Source organism: Mustela nivalis (assembly GCF_964662115.1).
Source record: "Mustela nivalis genome assembly, chromosome: 5".
NCBI classification, from domain to species: Eukaryota; Metazoa; Chordata; class Mammalia; order Carnivora; family Mustelidae; genus Mustela; species Mustela nivalis.
The window spans coordinates 90,738,373-90,760,149 of NC_139024.1; the positions used below are offsets into that span (position 1 = coordinate 90,738,373).

The window sequence follows — 21,777 nt, forward strand, 5'->3', positions numbered from 1 at the left end:
TCACTTGTATCAGATCTTGCCCTGGCCCTGGAGAGGTCTAAGATACAGGGTCATATGGTTCTATTTAAAAAATCAACAAAAATAAAGCATCTTCATTAGTCAGTTAAGAAAGCTGTCTTCCCTCCATATGGATTTTCTTCTATCATAGTTCCCTCTTATTCAGTAACTTTGGAGTTACTGCCCAAATAACTCTGAAGAACCCTGCTCAGGGAAGGAAGAGCTGGAGATACATCTTGTTTGGGGCGCATGTGACACATTTAGTTGGTAACAGTCACTTCCTTGTATGGTTATTGCTAGCTGTCGTGGTATAGGAATGGCTTCCAAAAATATTCCTAATTTCCCCTGTATTGACTTACACGTTTTATGCTATGAAGATGCAGAGACGAAGGTCTTATCTTGATATAAACACATTGTACAGGTCCTGGCATCAAAAATATGTAGATAATGAGAAAACATCAATACATACCCTACCACTACTGGGTACCCTGAGGCAGATGGCCCCTACTAGTAAGTGGGGCTCTCTCACTGGGAAAGCAGTTAGAAGATCAAAGAAACAAGATGATCAAAGGGGATCAAATCCAACTGGTAAGGAACAGACCTCTCATAAAGCCCTGTGCTAGAGGTCACCATTACTAAATTGGCTGGCATCATTAGCCTCACCTAACTTTCTTCAGAAAGGAGTGTCAGGGAGACTAGCTAGAAACATGCAGATTTAACCATAACCCACAATTTATCTACCTAGTTTCTGAACAGTCAACACTACTCCATTTTAAATAGACTATAAATTTTTAGTTTCTACACAACTCTATCATAAATTTTAGAATTTGTATTTTTTCATTTTTTAAAAAGATATTACTTATTTTAGAGCGAGAGAGAGTGCATGCGTGCATGAATGGGGGCAGGGGGTTGCAGAAGGAAAGAGAATTCCAAGCTGACTTCACACTGAGCATGGAGCCCAAGTGGGGCCCGATCCCATGACCCAGAGATCACAACCTGAGCCAAAATCAAGAGTCACTCAACTGACTGAGCCACCCAGGTGCCCCAGATTTTGATAATTTTTAAAGTATTTTAATTCTTTTATTTGTTTAGCTATTAACAGTAAAATTCATATTTACTTAGTTGCTATTATTTGTTTTGTTCATTAGTCTTGCACTTGAATTATTTCATGTTCTGTTGTTTCAGAAATATAAGAGTAAAATACTAATAAAAATAATCAGTTCAGTTATGTCAGCAATTTTCAAAAGACAATTATTAGTCTCAGATTCTTTCTGGAAAGCAGAAATTAGAAGCCATAGTTTAAACACAAACACACACATACACACACACAAACACACATCCCACACACATTCCACCATCACCACCACCAAGATGGTTTGTCCAACGTCTTAAAAATTAATTCTATGTTATAAAATAATGTCGAGTCCAAATGATTAGCTTATGTTGTAATCACCAGAGAAATGAAAGAGAACTAGAAAATATCATTTGAAATGTAGGTATCTAAGGGCTATCATAAAGCCTACCATTTACTTCTCAAATGGTTAAAACCAAGATCATCAACATATCAACAATGTCTTTTCTTAAACAGCCATTTACATGAGATATAAGTCATCTATGTTCTTTACAATCAAGATACAAACTCACTATATCATTCATTTATTCATTTATTCATTTATTTATTTATAAAGAGATTTTATTTATTTATTTGACAGACAGAGATCACAAGTAAGCAGAGACGCAAGCACAGAGAGAGGAGGAAGCAGCCTCCCTACTGAGCAGAGAGCCCGATGAGGGGCTCGATCCCAGGACCCTGGGATCATGACCTGAGCTGAAGGCAGAGGCTTTAACCCACTGAGCCACCCAGGTCCCCCACTATATCATTTATTTTGAAAAACTGTTAGAATGAGGCCCGTCTCCAAACAGAGTAGTTAAAAGTTTCTGGAATGTTAAAAGGAACTTTACAAAAAGATAGGTCTATGACAAGTACTCAAAGGAGTAGCAAAACAGTAGGGCTTCGGAGTAGAAGAGAAAACATTTTAAATGCATGACCAAATGTTTTCTTGAAAATTAGTCTAAAATTAGATGACCAAAGTATAAGTACTATGTCTACAGTCTAGAGATGTAAAGATTTTCCATAAAAATGAATCACAACACACATAGATTCTGCAAGCATAGCAAAATCTGAAACTAAAAATATTGTTTTAGCTGGTAAAAACATTTTTTATATGTAAGTGAATTATGGTGAGTTTCCTAACTGCCTGAAATGAATACTGAATTGAAACCAAAAAAAAATCTATAAAATTTGTATGTTTAAATGAGAAGAGTAGAATAAGAAAAGTACAATAAAAAAAATTAATGAATATAGTAAAACTACTCATAGAAGCAAAGGAAGTATAATTTGTAAGAGAATAACGCCTCTGTTATACAGAGAAAAATCTGGATACCCAAAAGGTCTATTCTAGGTCTTGACAGAAGCTCCTTCTATGAAATCTTTAAACCAATCCACAAATTTTCCTGTCTCTGAAATAGGGTAATGTTTAACTGACAAATGATAGTGACCAGAAGGAAGCATTACCTGGAGCTGGCTATAAAAGCCACTCTTGGGCCACAGAAAATAGGAACTCTAGTTCACAGCCATGTTTTAAATTCTGGGTTGACTCTTCCTACTTCAGGAGCCCGGACCTCTATGCAAGGCAATATTTTTTAAGAACAAAAGTCTCTAAAAGGACAGACACCAGAGAAATCTCTCCTCCACTGTCTGAACTCTTATTACGTTTTCCATTCTCTACAATGAAATACAGGTGAACCAAGCCACAATTTTTTAAAGCGCATTTGGAAGTACCACTGAGCTCCATGAAGGCTAGAATTGCGGCTGGTTCCCTCTCCGCCCAAAAGCTACTAACCCTCAACACACACAAAGCCTGTCTTGGTACCTTGATTACAGTTGGCAATCAATAAAGACTTACTACACTATCAAACTCGGTTTTTTCTTTCTTTCCAGCATCACACAAGTAAACACTTTATTTTATGTTACTTTATTCTAGCAGTGTTTTTGAACAATTTAATTCAAATGCCTTTATTACTCAGTAAGACTGTAAGACTAGGGAGGTTAAAAATTATGTCTTTTGTTTCTTTTGTCTGTCAGATAGTTTTATTTCTATCTGATTTATTTATTTGTTTGCTTATTTATTTCTGTTTTTTTTAATTCAAGTATAGTTTACACACAATATTATATTATTAGTTTCAAGTATAACCAGACTGCATGTAACTCTTCAGAATGTGTTAAAAACATGAAACTACGAAGGGAATGGTACAGTTTGCTTTTAAAGGGGATAGATACGTTACTTTTCTCAACAATACAAAAATAGGCAGGATCTTTGTTCTACAGACTTAGAAATGATCACGTAATCCACCAAAATAACTCTATATTATGTGACTTGCCTGTAATTTAATGAGACCCATTTTTTAAATGAAACATTTTATCTAAATAAAAGACAATTCAACAAAGCAAGTGGGAAAAGAACTACCTATTATAAAGCCCTGTGCTGGAGGCTGTGGATATAAAGATCAGTAAGATACGGTTCCCAACCTGAAGGTGTTCACAAACTACATGAGGATCTACATGAGGAGTTGCCCAGGCAGTTCAAAGGATAAATCTAGCAAGCCCAAGCCCAGTCCCTGGATGCTCATTCTCTGAGAATCAGGAGACTTGTTCATAGCAGTAAATGATATATGAATTATTTTTATTACAAGAATAATGATCTGCTTATCATGATCAAATAAGAGGAAACTGTGGGCAGAAGAGGAGATTTCCCTTAACTGTAAGATTAACCTGACAACCTAGGCAGTAAAAGGGTAGGGAGTTTTCAAAAGACTATCTTCATTCAAGATCTTTAGGTTGTAAACTGAAAATTCCACTCTTATTTTGATACTTTTTTTTTTAATTTATTTGACAGACAGATCACAAGTAGGCAGAGAGGCAGGCAGAGAGGGAGAGAGGAGAAAGCAGGCTCGCCACTGAGCAGAGAGCCCGATACGGGTCTTGATCCCAGGGCCCTGAGATCACAACCCAAGCTGAAGGCAGAGGCCTTAACCCACTGAGCCACCCAGGCGCCCCTCTTATTTTGATACTTAACTGAAAGTAGACTATAGGACTAGTGATGCTCAAGGTTTTTCGCTGACCTATGAAATTACAGAATTATGCTGGAAGAGAAGTGGGAGAGATGAGGTGATTATATATCTTACAGATAATGATCAACACAGAACTTCTGAGCACTAGCGCCTGTATTTCCAATCCTTCTGGGTGAACTACGGACGTAAGTGAAAACAATAAGCTCTGTGTTGCATTACTAGTGATTCAAAGTAATAATGTCACCAAAGCCAAAGCTCAAGTTAGTACAATTTATTTCACTCCTTATTGCTTTGTTGTTGGTAATTGTCAAAGAACATGCACTAAAATACCGCACCTTACTTAGCATGTGTTACCTAAACCTAGCCATGAATAGAGCCATTTAAAATAAACTTTTATCTAATATAGTACATAAATGTCACATAGATAAAGCGATAAGCATTATCAACCACCAGTAACTATGTTAAGTTCCTATGTTTCAAAAAAAAAAAAAAAGCCCTACTGAATATAAAAACGAAAAAACTAAATTATTGGCTATCAATTAAGACTGCATTTGGTTCAAATGCAGTAACAAAAAGCTTAACTAACAGTGGCTTAAATATGTGCAGGGTAATTTTTCTCACTTAAAAGGACTGTAGATAGGCAGCCGTTAGGATGGGTTTAGCTGCTAATCAGCCACAACCAAGGAACATGATCTTTTGGCCTTCACAGTGCTATTTTTCATCCTTATGCTTGTTACCTAGGAGTCAGAGGATAACTGCCACATTTTCTCAATCAGATCAACATTCAAATCAAAGAAAAGGGTGATGTAGCACCAGTCACTTTGTGACTCTTATCAAGATAAGCAAAGCCCTATAGCACACTTCTACTTACTTTTCATTAGCTAGAAGGCAATTACCTACCTACCTCTAACTACTAGGGAGATTGGAAAAGTAAATAGAGTTGATCCTCATAATTCATGATTTTCGTATTTCTGAATTTATCTACTCATTAAAATTTATTTGTAATACCAAAGGCAATATTTGCAGTATTTTCGTAATTATTCATAAATGTGTGCAGAGGGGCAAAAAATAAGAGCTGGAGATACATGAATTCTCAGCTAAGGTATAACAGGGTGACAATCTGCCTTTTTTTTTTTTTTTTTTTTTTTTCTGGCTGGTGAACTTTTATTGGTCTCTCTATGTCCAGCAAAGGGGCAGGGACCTAGGGAAGGGAAGCCCGGGGCCCAGAAGGAAATGGGGACATGCACTGATCACAGAGGAGTGGGGGGGCTCCAGGAGCAATCCTCCTAGGGCTGGACAGAGGGGCAGCGGTGTAGCATGGGGAAGCCAGGTCCACTTTAGTGACGGGTCATCTTGGCCATGCTCGGGAGGTACCTGGCTTTGAGGGACTCATCATTCAGTAGAGGCCTCACCAGGCAGGAGCGGTGGTGGGAGAAGGTCTCAAAGCTCTTCTTGCCATGGTAGGACCCCATGCCACTGTTCCCCACACCTCCGTAAGGCAGGGAGTGCACAGAGATGTGGACGATGACGTCATTGGCCGTCACCCCACCACCTGATGTCTCTGCAATCACCTTCTTAACCACTTTGTCCTTTAGAGAGAACACGTAGAGTGCCAGGGGTTTCTCGCGTTGGTTGATGAACTGGATAGCCTCCTCCAGGCTGCGCACACACATGATGGGCATCACCGGCCCAAAGATCTCCTCCTGCATCACTGGAGACTGGGGGTCCACATCTATGAGGATGGTGGGGGCTATGTATCGGGTGGCCGCGTCCCCCGTGCCTCCATAGGCGACTTTCTGGCCCTCCATCAAGCACATCACCCTGTGGAAATGCCGGGAGTTGATGATCCTTCCGTAGTCACGGGACTTCTTGGCGTCCTCCCCATAGAACTCTTTCAGGGACTTTTTCAGCTTCTCCACAATTTGGTTCTGGATGGAGGGGTCACAGAGGATGTAGTCGGGGCCCACACAGGTCTGGCCGCTGTTCATGAATTTCCCCCAGGCGATGCGTCTGCAGGCAATGTCCAGGTCACAGTCCTTGTCTACATAGCAGGGGTTCTTCCCCCCCAGCTCCAGCGTGACAGGGGTCAGGTGCTTGGCCGCCGCCATCATGATGATCTTCCCCACGGCGGTGTTCCCAGTGTACAGAATATGGTCAAATCTTTCCTTGAGCACCTCTGTGGTCTCGGGAATGCCCCCCAGTGATCACCGGGTACAGGTCCCTGTCCAGGTACTGAGGGACGATGGTGGCCAGCAGGTTCGCCATGTTCTCACTCAGCTCCGAGGGCTTGGTGACCACTGCATTCCCTGCAGCAATGGCGCCCACCATGGGCTGGATGGTGACGGTGAAGGGGTAGTTCCAGGTGCCGATGACGAGGACCACACCCAGGGGCTCCGAGTGGATGTAACACTCGTCCTGCTGGGTCTGGAGACTCTTCTCCACGGGCTCATCTGCAGCCCACTCGGGGAGCTTCTTGATCATGTACTCGATCTCTTCTAGGACATAAACCATCTCCTCGTAGTAGGCATTCCATTCATTCTTGTGGAGGTCTGCGGTCAGCGCGCCCACGGTGTCCTTCTCGTGCTCCTTGATCATGCGCCGCAGTGCCTCCAGCTGCTGGATCCGGAACTGCAGCGGGCGGGTCTTGCCCAAGTTGAAGGCGGCTCTGGCCCGCTGCTCGACCTCGCTTATTTTGCTCATGGTGCCTCTGACACAGCCTTTCCTAGCGTCTTGAGACTCTGGAATGAGCCACCGCTGAGATGGGAAGCATTTAAGGGACAATCTGCCTTCTTGATTCAACTCTCCTACAGAGGTGACCAGAAGATGAAGACTGTAGGGAGCACAGCAATGTAGGGCAAGAAGTTCCTACTCTAGGGCTAGCTGTATGCGCTTTGAATCTCAACTTTGATGTTGCAAAGACAACAAAAGCAAGCATAAACAACTGGGTCGACATCAAACTAAAAAGCTTCAGCAGAACAAAGGAAGTCAACAAAAAAATAAAAAGGAAACCTAATGAAAAACCTATTGAGAAAATACTTGCAAATCATATATTTGATAAGGAGTTAATATCCAAAATATATAAAGAACTCCAACAACTCAAGAGCAAAAAACCAAGCAATCTAGTAAAAATATGGGTAAAGGATCTAAAGAGGCATTTTGGGGGGCACCTATGTGGTGCAGTTGGTTAAGTGTCTCTCGGTTTTGACTCAGGTTGGAATCAGGGTTATGAGATCAAGTCCCACATGAGCCTCCACACTCAGCATGGGGTCTGCTTGAGATTCTCTCTCCTTCTCCCTCCACCTCTCCTGTTTGTGCTCTCTTTTTCTCTCTTGTCTAAATTAAATAAATAAATCTTTTTAAAAAATAAAGAGATATTTTTCCAAAGAAGACATAGAGATGGCCAACAGGTACATGTAAAGATGTGCAACATCATGAATTACCAGGGAAATGCAATCAAATCACAATGATATATCAGATCACATCAGTTAGGATGGTTAGTATCAAAAAGACAAAAAGTACCAAATGTTGGAGACGATGTGGAAAAAAGGGTAGGACTCTATTATAGCATTGGTAGGAATGTAAATTGGTGCAGTCACTATGGAAAACAGTATGGAGGTTCTTCAAAAAAATTAAAAATAGATCTACCATATGATCCAGCTATTCCACTTCTGGGTATTTACCCAAAGAAAATGAAAACACTAATTTGAAAAGAAACATGCTCCCCTATATGAACTGTAGCATTATTTACACTAGCCAAGATGTGGAAACAACGTAAGTGTCCATCAATGGATGAACAGATAAAGAGTACTATTCAGCCACAAAAATAAAGGAAATCTTGCCATTTGTGACGGCATGGATGGACACTGAGGGCATTATGTTAAGTGAAATAAATCAGAGACAGAAAGACAAATACCATGTGATTTCACTTATATGTGAAACCTAAAAAACAAACAAAACTTACAGATTTGGAGAACAGTGGTTATCATAAGGGAAAGGCATTGAGGGGTGGACAAAAGGCTGAACACCTTGGACAGAGGGTAATTAGACTTACCAAGGTGATCGTTTTGTTGTGTATATGCATATCTGTAAAATATATAATAATTACAATACTTATACCTGAAACTAACATAGTGTTAAATACCAATTTACCTCAATTAAAAAATGTGGCCTAACATATAAAATTGGAATGCCAGAAGGAGAAGAAATAAGTCACATACTGAGGGAAAATACTTATAGCATACCTACTAAAGACTTATATTTGAAATATATAAAGGAATTTCATAACTCAATGATAAAAAGACCAAAAAAGCAAAAACCAAAATAAAACAAAAAGCAATTAAAAACTGAGCAAAGGATTTGAATAGGTACTTCACCTAAGAACCTATCAAAAGGCTAAAAGCCCATGAAATGATACGCATCTTCATTTGCCATCAGGGAAAAACAAATTAAAACCACACTTATGTACTGTTACATCCCACTAGAAGAGCTAAAATCTAAAAGGCAAAATAACAACTACTGCCAAAGATGTGAAGTAACCAGAACTTACTAAGTTCTGGTGAAGACATAAAGTTGTAGTAAGCACTTTGGAAAACACGTTGGCCATTTTTTTTATACAGTTAAATGCACCAAGCAATTCCACTCTTAGGTATTTACCCAATAGGGTAGCCAAATCATTAAAAAAAAAAAAAAAAAAAAAAAAAGTCTTAAATTTCACATCAGGATCCCTAAAAGGAGACAACCATGTAGTTTAAGATTACTCTTGGACAGGATTCTCCAAAAATGGTTAAAAGCCTTGAATGGGTAGGCACTGTAGGCAATAGAAAACCTAGCTAGCCAAAGCCATTACTTCCCTTTTATCAGAACTCAATGCTATGGCAAGATCAAGGAAGGACGACAACAAAAGTGTATTCCAAAGTCTGACACTCTCCTGGAATTTCTCTTAGAACTTTAATTCTCGCTTCAGTGTTCTCAACGAGCTCACTAAATGGTAACGAAAGATCTATCTTTCTTGTGAAGCTGCTAGAATCCTTTTACTCCATTGAAGTGACTGGGATACAGTCAGTTAAGAAACTATTTAAGGGTCAGTGTTAGTATTGTGGCCAACAAAAGGGGTGGAGGGAAGGCCTAGTGGATTTTTTTTTTTTCCTGACCTTTTCTGTCTTTGATCATGTGCTAAATTAGCTGCTTTATATTTTTAAAGTCTTGATCCATCTGCATCTTTTGGTTAGACTCAACATTTATGACTTGAGGGATTTGGGCATTCAATTAAAAATCCAAAGAAGGAAGAGACTGGTGATTTTGGCTGATTTTTTCGCTTTCTGGCTGGAATAAGGAAAACGAAGATGATGATGAAAACACTGAAAGAAATATTTACTGAACTTTTGATGAAACATGGCAATAGTCTGACTCAGGTCTTGACTCTGACACTGGCTGTTAAAGTTCACTTCTCACATCATATGAAACCGTATCTGTGATCACAGTATTAACAACATCTTTTGATTTCAGTGTGCAATTAGAGTACTTACTTGTGTTCCTCAAGAAACTATTGCTTTCTGGGGCGCCTGGGTGGCTCAGTGGGTTAAGCCGCTGCCTTCGGCTCAGGTCATGATCTCAGGGTGCTGGGATCGAGTCCCGCATCAGGCTCTCTGCTCAGCAGGGAGTCTGCTTCCTCCTCTCTCTCTGCCTGCCTCTCTGCCTAATTGTGATCTCTCTCTGTCAAATAAATAAATAAAATCTTTAAAAAAAAAAAAAAAAAGAAAGAAACTATTGCTTTCTAAAGCTTCTATAATTTATGCCAGGGAATATTTCTTTACAGCTGAAATTATTAATCATAATCATAATTGACCATAATTATTATCATAATCATAATCAGCATAATTAACGACCTGAAAAATTTTAGCCCCTTGTTTCTCAAATTGCAACAGAGGCACTTCTATCCCCAAAGATGACAAAAAGCCATAAGATAAAAATAGCATATTTCAATGGGCATCAGGTTTACTTCATATTACATTATTTACAAAGAACTGTTTTAAGCCATATTTAGTGAGGTATAATTCCTATACAGTAAAATTCACCCTTTTTGAACGTATTGAGTTTTTTTTTTTGTTTTAATTTTAAAATATTTATTTATTTGACAGACAGAGATCACAAGCAGGCAGAAAGGCAGGCAGAGAGAGAGAGGAGGAAGCAGGCTCCCTGCTGAGCAGAGAGCCCGATGTGAGGCTAGATCCCAGGACCCTGAGAGATCATGACCTGAGCCGAAGGCAGAGGCTTAACCCACTGAGCCACCCAGATGCCCCTGAATGTATTGAGTTTGGACAAATGAATACAGATATGTAAATAGAACCACGATCAAGATAGAGATCATCTCCATCACTCCCAGAGTTTCTCTGAGCCCTTTTTTCTTTAAAGATTTATTTATTGGGGCAACTGGGTGCCTCAGTCAGTTAAATGGCTGCCTTCAGCTCAAGTCATGATCCCAGGATCCTGGGATGGAGTCCTGCATCAGGCTGAGCAGGGGAGCCTGCTTCTCCCACTGCCTGCCATTCCCCCACTTGTGCTCTGACAAATAAATAAAATCTTTTTTTAAAAGATTGATTTATTTGAGAGAGAGAGAAAACATAAGAGGAGGGGAGGGGCAAAGGGAATGAGAATCTCAAGCACACACCCCACTGAGGGCAGAGCCTGACATGGGTTCAGTCCCACAACTCTGAGATCATGACCTGAGTCGAAACCAAGGGTTAGTCGCTTAACCAACTGAGCTACCTACCCAAGCACCCCTCTTTGAGCCCTTTACAGACACTCCTGCCCCTCAACTCTGCCAACTACTGATCTGTTCTCTATTCCTGGTTTTGCCTTTTCCAGAATGCCATCATAATAATGGATTCCTGCTCTGTGTATTCTTTTATGGCTGAGTTTTCTAATGTGGCATAATTCTTTGAGATATATTCATGCTGCTATGTTTATCAATAATTTGTTGCTATTTACTACTGGCTAGGATTCCACTGTATACATGTGCCATAAGCTGTTTATTCATTTACCAGCTGATGAACATTCAGATTATTTTCAGTTTTGAGTCACTGTGACGAAGCTGTTATAAACACTTCCCTCTGCTGCTATGCTATCCACATGTCTCACTTGCTTAATGTTCTTTGGGACTCTGTTCTAAATGTCATCTAATCAGAAAGCCCTTCTCTGCCTACTGCATTTGACCAGGCACTTTCCACCACTCTCCAGGCCCCCAATTCCTGTTTCATTTCTTCAAAGTGCTTATTAGTATTACCTTCATTTACATTACACATTTTATAAGAAAGATATATAGAGATTGTATTAGCATTCTCCAGAGAGACAATAAGATATATCTTTAAGAGTGAATAGGATATATTTACATAATTTTAGAGCTGAAATCTAAACTCATTCATTTATAGATGGAGGAAAATTAAAGCCAAGACAGTAATGTAATTTGGTCTCATATTAAAGCCCATTACTCTTTTTATTACTCAAATGTGATCTAATTCTAGAATAACTACTATGATACTATTATACATAAAGCAAGCAAAACAATTATTTCTAGAAAAATAAAAAACATTTCAAATTATAAGATTTATTTTAAATCATGTGAAATTATATGGAAAATGGAATTTATAATTAAACTGCTGAAAAGACTCCCTGAAGACTGACTTATTCAATAAATATTGTTGGGGCGCCGGGGTGGCTCAGTGGTTTGGGCTGCTGCCTTTGGCTCGGGTCATGATCTCAGGGTCCTGGGATCGAGCCCCGCATCGGGCTCCCTGCTCCGCAGGAAGCCTGCTTCCCTCTCTCTCTCTCTCTGCCTGCCTCTCTGCCTACTTGTGATCTCCGTCTTTCAAATAAATAAATAAAATTTAAAAAAAAAAAATAAATAAATATTGTTGAACCAACAATATTGGCCATGAACCAAATATAGGTGGCACTAAATGCTACCTTATTCCAAATCAGAGCTACTTGTTAAATAAACATTTATTGGGGCACCTGGGTGGCTCAGTTGGTTAAGCCTCTGACTTCCAATAAGGTCATGATCTCAGGATCCTGGGATCAAGTCTCACCTTAGGCTCCACGCAAAGCATGGGGTCAGGTTGTCCCTCTGCCCCCCGTTCATGCTCTCTTTCTCTCAAATAAATAAAATCTTTAAAAACAAATAAACAAACACTTTTGAGTGTTTATACTAAAAGAACTATGTCAAACAGGGTTCAGAGGTTAAAAAAAAAATTACTGTATTCTGTCCCTGTCTTGAAATCACTTATCATTTAATATTGGAGCCAGAGTCTTTAAACATTTCACATAACCACAATCTCAAATGTCTGAAAGAAGTGAGAAAAGAGGGTTTTCCACTAGTAGTATAAATATCCAAATTAGAAGGTGCCTTAGATAAAGTGGGGGGAAAAAACCATGGGATTTGAGGAAGGAGACCAGAATCTGTTCTATCAGCAATCTCTGGGCAAACCCTCCTTGAAACAGTAAGATGTTGGGTTTCAGTAGTTCTTCACTCTGAATGTTGATCAGAAACTTTATAAAACTGTGCCATGCATGGAAACCAATTCAAAACTACCCAAACAAATGATCCAAGGAAATGTGTGGACAAGTTCTTCAGATTGTTCTGCTATGATTCCCTCATCAGTGATCTCAGTGATCTAAGGTTGTTTCTAACAAGCTCATTCTGTGAAATGTAGTGTTAATACTTTCTAGTTGGGGGCGCCTGGGTGGCTCAGTGGGTTAAAGCCTCTGCCTTCGGCTCAGGTCATGGTCCCAGGGTCCTGGGATCGAGTCCCGCATCTGGCTCTCTGCTCACCACGGAGCCTGCTTCCCTTCCTCTCTCTCTCTCTCTGCCTGCCTCTCTGCCTACTTGTGATCTCTGACTGTCAAATAAATAAATAAAAATCTTAAAAAAAAAAATACTTTCTAGTCAGAACAAGAATATATCTAAAATCTCTTTCCCCCTTTAATAGGAAAGAAGACTTTTATAGGAAAGAAGAAAGAACTGCAAAGTACATGAAAAGTAACAAAAATCAGTTAAAAAGGATAAGCTGCTTGCAATGGAATTTATTTTTAATTTACAAAGTTAAACTACAAGCCAGTATACAAAGAAGATGTGAAACGAAATTACTGACTTTGTGTCTGGCGACTCAAAATAGACCCACAATGCACAGCCCCAGGAGGTGGGAATAGGAAACCAGACCCTGCAGCTTGCTTTCTCCCTCCTATCTTTCAGCATGGGAAGTTAACAGTTGCTTCACTTTCACTTAGGAAAGGCTACGGTTTGAAAAGCAACTCATGATAGGCTTTTAGGTAGGAAATTTACTTTTTTAAAGGATATACCAGCAATACTTCCGTTAGTTACAGAGATGTAATTATTGTTCCTGGGATTGATGGAAGAAGGAAAATAGCATTTTTAAAAGTAATCCTACCCTGGGTACAAATGTGAGCCTAGCTGAATTAAGGGCAATGGAGGACTTTAGGTGGTACTTTGTGTTTCCTTGAATTTTTCTGGATTAGAACAAGATCGTAGTATATGAAAATTTCCTCAGTCTCCCTATGTAGAGCATTTCCCTTCTCTTTTCTACAGGAAAACCTTTCTGCCCTTTCCAGCCAAATGAAATGTTTATGTTCGTTGACTGTTGACTGAGTCCACAAATCCCTTGTAGGCAAAATAAGTTCAGGGAAACTGTGTTTAAGGGATCTAAAATACATCTGTACAGTTTATCATAATCTTTACTATAGATTTTATTACATCATCACTACCTTGTAAAAGGTGTATTTAAACAGCATCACTACAAGGAAAACTGGTATCTTGGTAAGTTTTCATTTTGTTTTCCTTTAAAATAATGATCTATATGCAGTTGGTTCTGCATTCAGAATGTGAATATGATTTTCTTTCACTTAATTTGGATCCTACAATTACTTTCATTTTCATACGGCCTAACAATTCACAGCATCTCTATAGTTGTCATCTCTGACTGGTAACATAAGAATGCTGCCTTAACTTCTGCTAAATTTTTTTTTCTCCAAAATGCAATAGATGATCATATGAAATAATTCTAAGATCTCATGAGTCCAATAGTCATTAAGATTAATTTTAAAGTTAAGACATTTCTTTGAGGAATCTGGAAAAGAATATGGAATCTAGAATCTTACATCTTGGTGGTGTGACTTACTAAGTGCCAGGATCATGGGCAAGTCAATGAAGCCCTCCAAGATAGTAAAAGCCGTTCAACAAGTTGATGATAGGATCAAGAGGACATTCTGTACCTACATAGCTATATAAATAGTTTAATATTACACCAGTTAACTGCTGGTATCTTTAAACTTATGTTTCAAAGTAAATCTATAAGAGCCTCTGTCTCTGGCCAATAAAGATTATCAATAATAGGCTCTTACAGATTTGCTTCAAATCTCAAAGGTACCCAAATAAGCCCACCCGGGTCACATGTGAATGGACTGATTATGAATCCTGACTACTCCAGCAGAACAGTTTATGTCTATAAAAACCATTTAAATTTCTAAAAAGTATTCATTTTCTGTACCTATATTAGTTTTAAACATCAGCTTTAAGATAACGAAAACTAAGAAATTATAATTAATCTTAAGGCTCTAATTTATTAGGAGAAATGTACAGAGAGAGGCAAAGGAAAAAAACACTTCTCTGATGTTCTTTGCTAAAATGAATACCTTATTTAACATGTTATAAAATGTGTATGTATTTACACCTTTAGTTTTGCTTTTTCTGTTTTATAACACAAACAGGACAAAAATACACTTAAGAAATATTTGCTAGAAATAAAAGCAATACCAACATTGAATAAATGTAAACAAATATGGTAAGCACGCCTACACAGAAATCAGCACACTCTATTTTTAATCAAAACCCCAAACCACCATGGCATTTTTACAGCTTATAACTGAAGAGGACCTTTCAAACCAATGCCCCCAACTTGAACAGTGAATCACTTCAAGATTGATAAAAGTAAGATCACAATCTAATGTAAAACCAATACCTAGCTGCTAAAAATGTAGACAACTCTTTGAAATCAACGCCTCCAGGGTAAGGCATTCACAAAAATTCCACTTGCTTTTTAAAGTGTTAAGATGAGATTCCAACAGAAATGGTTTATTTTCTTATTTCTGTTATGCTCAAGATATTATCCTTAAGTTACCCTGTATATATTTGTACCATTCTTCTTCATCTCATATTTTAAACTCCTTGAAGCTGGGGGTCACAACTTTCTTATGATTAGCAATGGATCCAACATATTTCAAGAAGGAAAAAAAAGTCTTTACATAAAAGAACATTTAGCAGTGAAGCAAATATACTGGCAATCCTTCAACAAAGATAGAAGCAATCTAAAATTATAAATGAAACAAAAAATTTCTTTATCAAAAACTTCTTGGCCTAATGATGTGATGGGAGAAAGATATACACAAAGCATACAGATATCCAGTAAACATAAACAAATACTAAGACATCCTGAAGCCACATAATGAAGAATTCTATGGGTAAATTCTTTGTGGTTTTCTTAGAAAAACATTGTTTAATACCTATTTACAAAAATAGAACTGCTCTTAATTCTCATTTTTTCACATATGTTTAAATTTATGGTTACTACTGGAAATATTATTGTAACTCTACATAAACTTAAATAAAACATTTTTCAACTATTTTCAGCACAAATTGAGTACCAAAGTCAGATGTATTAACATTATATTTTCACAAATATAAACACAGTTAAGGTAAGACTCACCAACTAATAAAGCAGATAATGCAGTATTCAGTACTTACCCAGGCACTACGCTAAGATCTTTATAAATATAATCTCATTTAATATACAAAACAGTATAGTAAGTACCCTATTCTATAGAAATTATCTACTTTTTTCATCACCACATAACTGTAGGATCCAGATTCAATCAAATCAGTACTACCTGATTTCAGAGCTGAGCTCTTACCACTATTTAAAAAAAAGAAAAAAAAAAAGAGGCTATTTTTCATTATATCACTATCATGAGTATCTGTCGCCTGTGGTACACATAGATTTTTTATTATTTTTAATGGTTCCAACAACTGTAAAACATACTTCCTCAACTGGGCTTGGAATCGTAGTAGGCTGGAAAAAACCTTTGTCAGCACAGAACAAAAAAAGATTACAAATGTAATTCAGAAGTCCTAGAGGTAGATATTTTCAAGACATTGATGGTCCTGAGTAAAATGCAGCTTAGCCGTCTCCTTTTTGGAGGACAACATCTCTGATGTACTACTTGCATACCCAAAATTACTTCAATCACAGCCTTAATCATGTTGCACTGTCACTATCTACTTTGTTTTACTTCCCGCACTGCCTTCCACCCTTTTATCTTTGTGCCCTGCATACCCATACAATTTACTAGATAATAGAACACGTTTATCTAACCATCTCCAATGGTTAGAATGGGGATGGGACTGGATAATTCCTGTATCAAGGGATAAATTGGGTCCATTAGATTTTACTCTAGATCAGCAACTTGGTTTCAGTGTCAAAAGGGAATGAATAAGTCTGGAAGAGCTTCTAGGCACAGTCCTTCCTTGCTCAGGTACTGGATAGAGATTCAGAGTTTTAATCTGGGTTCCACCATGAACTTTCTAGTGAGTGACTCTGGGCAAGATTACCCATTTCTCTATCTGCAGGTTTATCAATACACAGTAAGTATATGAGGACATATTATAGTTACAAAGTAAGAGTTTAATGTATGTTAAATTTTGCTTTTCTCTAAACAAATAGAATAAGAAATTAAATTTTTTACATCTCTGGTACTTAGTTCCTCCTACATAATAAGGGCATACAAGTATATTATTTCAAAAAGTCGGACCCTTTTCTTGCTAATCTTTAATGTATGCTCAAAATCTAAGAAGATATAGACCATTAGCATTTTAAGATTAATCACCTGGCATATAAAGGGAGACAAATAAGCAGAAAACTGAGAAATCATGAACACCAACTTCCAGAACAGTGTGAAATAACTCCTTAAATCAGCTTTCACTTTTAGGAGCTATAAATCAAAACAGTACCTTTGCAAAATAAAAGAACAACATATGAATAGTTTATAATAGCAGGCTCTATCTAAAATGAACATATACAAAAATGGTTTTTACATTATATTTTACCTTTCTTGTGTTCTGAAACAATTACATTTTCCAAATGTTTTGATGAACTAACTTTTGAAAATATGGATATTTTAGAATACTGAGTTAGGCACAGTATAAGGATAAGCGGTTGCTAGGAACTGTGAAAAAGGGAAGGAGGAAGGGCGAAGGATGAATAGGTAGAGCACAGGGGATATTTTGGACTGCGAAACTATTCCAAATAACACTTTAATGGTGGACTCATGTTGTCTGTTTGTCAAAACCCATAAAATGTGTACTGCTCATCAATGTAACAAGTGTAACAGAGTGATATAAAATGCTAACAAAAGGAGAAAGGAAAGGAAGAGGTACATGTGAACTTTCTGTACTTCCCACTCATTTTTCTGTAAACATAAAACAGCTCAAAAAAATAAAGTCCATTAATTAACAACAACAATAAAAAGTTTTGGAAATGATAGTTTACAAGACTGTAAACATAATCAATGCCACCAAACTGTATACTTAAAAGTGGTTAAAATGGCAAATTTTATCTTCTATATATTTTACTCCAATAAAAAGGGTCGTAGATGCTCCTTGTTTTATAAGAAAATAATTCTGTGGTTCTAGAAACAAAAAAGGCTGACTGATAATCAATCCAATGTAGAAATCAATGAAAATCTTCATGGAAGAAGTTTTCACTAAAAAATACTCCATTGTAGCAAGAACATTTAATTTTATTTATAAGTGCTTTCATGTTAACAAAAACAGTACCTTGAGAGACGTGGTTTTGGCAAGATGGAAAGCCCCGCAGCTCTTAGGTCTTTTTCTCTCACTACTAAAAATCTCTAGCAAAAATTTGTATGGAATCAGGAGAGACCCCGAATCGCTAAGGAAATATTGAAAAACAAAAATAAAACTGGGGGCATCACGTTACCTGATTTCAAAATTTATTACAAAGCTGTGATCATAGACCAGTGGAACAGACATAAAAACAGACACACAGACCAGACACATAGACCAGTGGAACAGAATAGAGAGCCCAGATATGGAACCTCAACTCTATGGTCAATTAATCTTCGAAAAACAGGAAAAAATATCCAGTGGAAAAAGACAGTCTCTTCAATAAATGGTGCTGGGAAAACTGGACAGCTATATGTAGAAGAATGAAACTCGACCATTCACTTCCACCGTACACAAAGATAAACTCAAAATGGATAAAAGACCTCAACGTGAGACAAGAATCCATCAGAATCCTAGAGGAGAACATAGGCAGTAATCTCTTCGATATCAGCCACAGCAACTTCTTTCAAGATATGTCTCCAAAGGCAAAGGAAACAAAAGTGAAAGTAAACTTTTGGGACTTCATCAAAATCAAAAGCTTCTGCACAGCCAATGAAACAGTCAAAAAAACAAAGAGGCAACCCACGGAATGGGAGAAGATATTTGCAAATGACAGTACAGACAAAAGGTTGATATTGAGGATCTATAATGAACTCCTCAAACTCAACACACACAAAACAGGCAATCATATAAAAAAATGGGCAGAAGATATGAACAGACACTTCTCCAATCAAGACATACAAATGGCTATCAGACACATGAAAAAATGTTCATCATCACTAGCCCTCAGGGAGATTCAAATTAAAACCACATTGAGATATCACCTTATACCAGTTAGAATGGCCAAAATTAACAAGACAGGAAACAACATGTGTTGGAGGGGATGTGGAGAAAGGGGAGCCCTCTTACACTGTTGGTGGGAATGCAAGTTGGTGCAGCCTCTTTGGAGAATAATGTGGAGATTCCTCAAGAAATTAAAAATAGAACTTCCCTATGATCCTGCAATTGCACTCCTGGGTATTTACCCCAAAGATACAGATGTCGTGAAAAGAAGGGCCATCTGTACCCCCAATGTTTATGGCAGCAATGGCCACGGTCGCCAAACTGTGGAAAGAACCAAGATGCCCTTCAACAGACAAATGGATAAGGAAGATGTGGGCCATATACACTATGGAGTATTATGCCTCCATCAGAAAGGATGAATATTCAACTTTTGTAGCAACATGGACGGGACTGGAGGAGATTATGCTGAGTGAAATCAGTCAAGCAGAGAGAGTCAATTATCATATGGTTTCACTTATTTGTGGAGCATAACAAATAGCATGGAGGACATGGGGAGTTAGAGAGTAGAAGGGAGTTGGGGGAAATTGGAAGGAGAGGTAAATCATGAGAGACTATGGACTCTGAAAAACAATCTGAGGGGTTTGAAGTGGCAGGCGGGGGTGGGAGGTTGGGGTACCAGGTGGTGGGTATTATAGAGGGCACGGATTGCATGGAGCACTGGGTGTGGTGAAAAAATAATGAATACTGTTATGCTGAAAATAAATAAATTAATTTAAAAAAAAAAAGGAGAAAAAAAAAATCCCTAGCTATGACGTGACAAAGAAACACAGGAAGTTTCTGAAAGAAGGACAAAGACTGGATACCTATGAAACTCACAGCCTGGGGAACAGCATGACAGAGAGCACCCAGGACCTCCTACCTCCTTACTGCCTCCTATAGACACCAGCCAGTGTACTGCAGAAGACTCTGTGAAACCACCAATAGGCAGAAACCAAAAAAAGCTCCAAGAAAACCTTGTTCCCTACTAATCACAGGCAAGGAAAAGAGTGAAATGACAGAAGATATTTTTTGGCAATAATCGTCCCACTCCAGGCAATCATCTGTAGAAAAACTTCATTGTCCCCTTCATACAGGTCAAATAAGAAGTTACATTTCTACCCCCAAATCTCCACCCTACTTTATCCCTGCACACACATAAAAAGACAATCTAATTCCCCCACAGTTAGCAAATCAGACAGTTTGGCAGGCTGATTTTCCATTTCCCTCCAGAGAGAACTAACAGAATTCCTCTGATGGGATTATTGTCAGTGGGCAAAAAGAGATCATTTTACATTCCCCTATGTTGCTCATTCTCCTTCACTGCTCCAAAGTAGCATCTGCAGAGTATGGCAAAAAGTTGAGCCACCACCTCTACTCAATAGTAATAAGATTTATTAAGAATCTTAAGCAGTCTATTCATCTGTTGATGGACATCTGGGCTCTTACCATGTTTCAGCTACTGTGGAGATTGCTTACTATAAATATTGGAGTGCATGTGCCCCTTGTGGTGTGTATACACACACACATACATACATACACATACACATAATGGAATATTACTCACCCATCAAAAAGAATGAAATCTTGCATTTGCAATGACCTGGATGAAACTAGAAGGTAATGCTAAGCTAACTAAGTCAGTCAGAGAAAGACAAATACCTTATGATTGCACTCATATGTGGAATTTAAGGAATAAAACACATGAACATAGGGGAAGGGAAAGAAAAATAAGATAAAAACAGAGAAGGAGACAAACCATAATAGACTCTTAAATATAGGAAACAAACTGGGGGTTGCTGGAGGGGAGGTGGGTGAGGGAATAAGGTAACTGGGTGAAGGTAACTGGGAGGGCACTTGATGGAATAAGCATTGAGTGTTATATGCAACTGATGAATCACTGAAATCTACCTCTGAAACTAGTAATATACTAATGAACAAACTGAATTTAAATTTTAAAAAGTAGTCTGAAAGAGAGCTAGTCACCACTCATGCAAAACCAATGAGACTGACCAAGATAATAGAAGTGGGAACTAGTCCCCACTCCACCATCCCCCTTACTTTAACATAACTGGGGCCAAACAGGGACCTGAATCTCCAGGTACCTACACAGCAGTGCCAACCAGGGCTAATCAACACTCCCAATTCCCCACATCCCTGGTGTCAGCAGGGCCCAGGGGGAAGTAGACTACCAGTCTTCCTTAATGAGGCCAAAGGAGGTGATGTGATACAGAGCTGGATATCACTCCCTTCCCATTATCGCTCCCCTGGTAGCAAAAGGTTCAGCAGGAAATTGAAACTACAACCCAAATCCCCAAGACAGGATGGAGAATATCCAACCTTCCCATCTGCAGCAAAGCAGTAGGAGTGTCCTTCTTTTGCTGTAATTGTTCTGGAGTAATACTGGAGATAGGAAGGGGACCTAGTGGGTTTCTAAGCAAACATACTCATCCAAGCCTCGTGTTACATTTCAATGTGGGGGCCTGGCTGACTTAAAAAAGTCTTTAATAGGATCTAGAGTCTCATAATACCCAGAAAATAATAATTAAAAAATGCAGCCATACCAAGAACGAAGAAAGCAGAATATGCATGAGAAATAACAACCACCAAAGGTCAAATCTAAGATGAATCAGGTGTTAGAACTGTCCAACAAGGATTTTAAAGCATCCATCACACATGCTTCCACAAGCTATTACAATTTTTTTTAATTTTATTTATTTATCAGAGAGAGAGAGGGAAAGAGAGCAAGCACAGGCAGACAGAATGGCAGGCAGAGGCAGAGGGAGAAGCAGGCTCCCTGCTGAGCAAGGAGCCCAATGTGGGACTCAATCCCAGGACGCTGGGATCATGACCTGAGCCGA

The 21,777-nt window shown here is 38.5% G+C and overlaps 1 protein-coding gene and 1 pseudogene across 8 annotated transcripts in view; both read right to left on the reverse strand.

The window, feature by feature from the left end:
- SUPT3H (SPT3 homolog, SAGA and STAGA complex component) overlaps positions 1-21,777 on the reverse strand; it is a 574,965-nt gene that overhangs the window by 377,250 nt on the left and 175,938 nt on the right. The window lies entirely within an intron of this gene.
- Positions 5,394-6,828, reverse strand: LOC309866029 (aldehyde dehydrogenase, dimeric NADP-preferring pseudogene; annotated as a pseudogene). Its single transcript has one exon. The product of its transcript is annotated as an aldehyde dehydrogenase, dimeric NADP-preferring pseudogene (transcript).